General features: G+C 46.3%; 1 long non-coding RNA gene across 1 annotated transcript in view; it reads left to right on the top strand.

Moving 5' to 3' along the window:
• LOC135521109 (uncharacterized) overlaps nucleotides 1-2,467 on the top strand; it is a 68,775-nt gene extending 66,308 nt beyond the window's left edge. The window contains exon 3 of the long non-coding RNA XR_010452492.1: nucleotides 2,361-2,467. This is a non-coding gene — a long non-coding RNA (uncharacterized LOC135521109). The remainder of the gene's footprint in view (nucleotides 1-2,360) is intronic.
• Nucleotides 2,468-4,373: the final 1,906 nt, after the last annotated feature.

The raw sequence follows: 4,373 nt of genomic DNA on the forward strand, positions 1-4,373 counted from the left end.
CAAGATGTGTAACCTGTTGCCACAAGAAAAATGAAACCAGTGAAGAACAAACACCATTGTAAATTCAACCCATATTTATGTTTATTAATTTTCCCTTTTGTACTTTAACCATTTGCACATCGTTACAACACTGTATATACATAATATGACATTTGATATGTCTTTGTTCTTTTGGAACTTCTGTGAGTGTAATGTTTACTGTTCATTTTTATTGTTTATTTAAGTTTTGTATATTATCTACTTCACTTGCATTGGTAATGTTAACATTTGTTTTCCATGCCAATAAAGCCCCTTGAATTGAAGAGAGAGACACGCAACGAGAGGGAGAAAAAGAGAGACAGAAAGAGAGGGAGAAGGAGAGAAGGCCATAGTGCTGAAGCTCATCAGACATAATGCTAGAATCCAAGAGAGTTGAACGAGAGAGAGAGAGAGAGACTTTCCCTTAATAAGGAGAAATTGGAGTCAAGTGAGCATCAGCTGGTAGAGTACTAGGCTGCTATGCTTGATCAATATGGTCATGAGGCTTCAGCTATGCAGAGGCCCAACTGGACACGTGACAAGAGGGAAAGCCCAGCTTGCATACCTACCCTCCATCTAGCCATTCGGCCCATCTATTCCCTTATTTCCTCCCTATTTCCTCCCTACCGCTCAGTGTGCATTCATCCAACCCTCCATTCCATCATCCCTCCTTTCCAACATCCCTCTATTCCTCCATCTCTCCATTCCACCGTTCCTCCATTCCATCATCCCTCCATGTCTCCATTCCATCATCCCTCCATGTCTCCATTCCATCATCCCTCCATTCCTCCATCTCTCCATTCCATCATCCCTCTATTCCTCCATCTCTCCATTCCACCGTTCCTCCATTCCATCATCCCTCCATGTCTCCATTCCATCATCCCTCCATTCCATCATCCCTCCATTCCATCATCCCTCTATTCCTCCATCTCTCCATTCCACCGTTCCTCCATTCCGCCGTCCCTCCATTCCTCCTCTCGTTCTTTTCATCTGCCTCTCCATTTATCCCTCCTCTACTCTCTCTATCACTCCATTCCCATGTCCTCTCCTCCCTCTCTCCGCCCATTAGGGGGTAACTCATTCTCTAAAGGAGGTATACAGTAGATAACTGCCATGATAACACATTTGTCCCTATATGACTTTTTAATGAGATTCAGGGAGGGTAAGCTGATCCTAGATCAGTGGTGATTATCTAATGGTTCAGGTAAGGATTTGGAGAGGTTAGTGCCTAGAACAAATTCAGTGCCTAGAACAAAGTGCCTAGAGAAAGTATCTCCCTGAGAGAGAGAATGCAAGCCCCATGAGTGTTGCATCGGAGCCATTGTGGGCTGCTGCCTCCTGTTGCCCCGGGCCTCATGGGAAGGAATGACAGGAATCTGCAACTGATAATGCCACGCTTAGAGATGGCCATACAAAGATAATTCCTCTCTATGTCTGTTCTCTCTCTCTCCCTCCTCCTCTTCCTTCCCTCTCCTCTCCTCTACCCATCCTCTAACCCATCCTCTAACCCATCCTCTAACCCATCCTCTAACCCATCCTCTAACCCATCTTCTAACCCATCCTCTAACCCAATCTGCAACTGATAATGCCACGCTTAGAGATGGCCATACAAAGATAATTCCCATAGGCTATGCTTCCCCTCTCCCCTCAGCCCATACTCTCCTCTCTACATCTGTTCTCTCTCTCCCTCTCCATCCTCCTCTTCCTTCCCCTCTCATCCCATCTCCTCACCCTATCCTCTCCCCTTGTTTCCTCTCCTCCCTCTCCCTCCTCACCATTCTCCTCTTCCTTCCCCTCTCCTCTCCTCACCCCATCCTCTCCCCTTGTTTCATCTCCCCCTCTCCTTCCTCACCCTTCTCCTCTTCCTTCCCCTCTCCTCTCCTCACCCCACCCTTCCCCTTTCTCTCCCATCTCCTCACCCCATCCTCTCCCCTTGTTTCCTCTCCTCCCTCTCCCCCTCACCCTTCTTCCTTCCCCTCTCCTCACCCCATCCTCTCCCCTTGTTTCCTCTCCTCTCTCTCCCTCCTCACCCTTCTTCCTTCCCCTCTCCTCACCCCATCCTCTAACCCTTGTTTCCTCTCCTCCTTCACCCCACCCTTCCCCACTCCTCACCCCATCCTCTCCCCTTGTTTCCTCTACTCCCTCTCCCTCCTCTCTCCTTCTCCTCTCCCTCCCCTCTCCTCACCCCATCCTCTCCCCTTGTTTCTTCTCCTACCTCTCCCTTCCTACTCCCCTTCCTCATCTCATCTCTCTTACTAGCTGCAGTAAATGTTACCTTAAGATTCCTTACACAATAATGACCATCTCTCACTCTCTTTATGTCTCCCTCTCTCTCTAACCAGAATGGATCCAATGACCTAATGATGATCATGATGAAGATTCTGGAGATTCTTCCACGCAGCAAAGTCAGCCACGTGTATCCTCTATATCTGCGACCCAGTCCCTCGATCTCCCCATCTCTCTCCTCCATTCATTCACTCTGAATTTGCGTGTTGGTCAGTTGCTCAGTAGGCAGTGTAGATCCTGTATAATGATCAGCAGCTACATCTGGCTACTGGGTCTCTGAAGACACGCCTCCTACTTCCTGCCTAGTGGTTAATTGCACATTTCATTCCTCTCTGATTGGCTAGAATGTTATCAGATGGGGGGGGGTTAAGAATCTCTCTGCCTGTCAGGGCTTTATTTCAGATTATTTTCTTTCTGTGTGTCTCTTCTCTTTTTAACCTCTTCCTTTTCTCTCCTCTCCTCTCCTGTCTCTTCTCTTCTCCCGCTGTAGCGTCCTTGGTGGTGAGCTATTCAAAGGGTTGTTGATATTCTTTAATGAATTGTGCTGTTCTATAAAAGATGTTGACTGGCGGCCCATAGAAAAGAGATTGACGAGAGCAGAGAAAAACATGTCAGGCACAATAGAACAGAGCCTTTAAGAGAGGAGAACATTGTTTAGGATGTGATGCCTGCAGTTTCCCTAGAAATCACTCAATAGAGAACAGATGAAATGCCACATTCTATTATAACTCTGTGTATGCATGGGTGCGTGGGTGGGTGCGGGTGTGTTTGTGCGGGTGTGTGTGTGTGACAGCTGATGAGACATCTTTGCTTGGTCCTGGACCTAGCATACAATGTAGGTTTCTGTGTGGTTTAAGCTACAGCTACATTGTCTGCTGGGTTTTAGGCTGGCGACAAAAACAGCCTTCAACAGCTGAAGGATTCAATAACTGGCAACGAAAACAGCCTTCAACAGCTGAAGGATTTCAATAACTGGCAACGAAAACAGTCTTCAACAGCTGAAGGATTCAATAACTGGCAACAAAAACAGTCTTCAACAGCTGAAGGATTCAATAACTGGCAACGAAAACAGCATTCAACAGCTGAAGGATTCAATAACTCAATGACTATTCAACGAGGTAAGTTCACATTCCGTCTGCAACTATGTGTCAAATGTTTCACCTTGAAAATACAATAATTGAAAAAGATGTAATAAACATATATATATACACAAGTATATAGTTGTGTGTCTGATATTTTATATGAAAGTTGAGAGTTTTATGGGAAAATATCACATTGGGAATAAACAATGTTTGGCTTGACAGCAAGATCACAAACAGATCTGGGACCAAATGATTTATCTAAAAATGATTGGTATTTAGAATAAATACCTGTATACATCACTCCAAGCCACACATATACTGCTAAAATGTATAGCTACAGTTGTTTAAATATTGTCCCTGCCAGAGAGAGTGAGACAGAACGAGAGAGAGGGAGAAAGAGAGAGACATCAACACACATTAGAGCTCAATCTGAGAAGTCAGACTGGAGGCATCAGGGTTCTTTTTGAAGGCTAGACCTCCCTACCCTAGGGTACACACACACCATCTCTACCCTAGGGTACACACACACCATCTCTACCCTAGGGTACACACACACCATCTCTACCCTAGGGTACACACACACCATCTCTACCCTAGGGTACACACACACCATCTCTACCCTAGGGTACACACACACACACCATCTCTACCCTAGGGTACACACACACCATCTCTACCCTAGGGTACACACACACCATCTCTACCCTAGGGTACACACACACCATCTCTACCCTAGGGTACACACACACCATCTCTACCCTAGGGTACACACACATCCATCTCTACCCTAGGGTACACACACACCATCGCTACCCTAGGGTACACACACACCATCTCTACCCTAGGGTACACACACACCATCTCTACCCTAGGGTACACACACACCATCTCTACCCTAGGGTACACACACACCATCTCTACCCTAGGGTACACACACACACACCATCTCTACCCTAGGGTACACACACACACACCATCTCTACCCTA

The sequence above is a fragment of the Oncorhynchus masou genome, chromosome 29 (assembly GCF_036934945.1).
Source record: "Oncorhynchus masou masou isolate Uvic2021 chromosome 29, UVic_Omas_1.1, whole genome shotgun sequence".
NCBI lineage: Eukaryota > Metazoa > Chordata > Actinopteri > Salmoniformes > Salmonidae > Oncorhynchus > Oncorhynchus masou.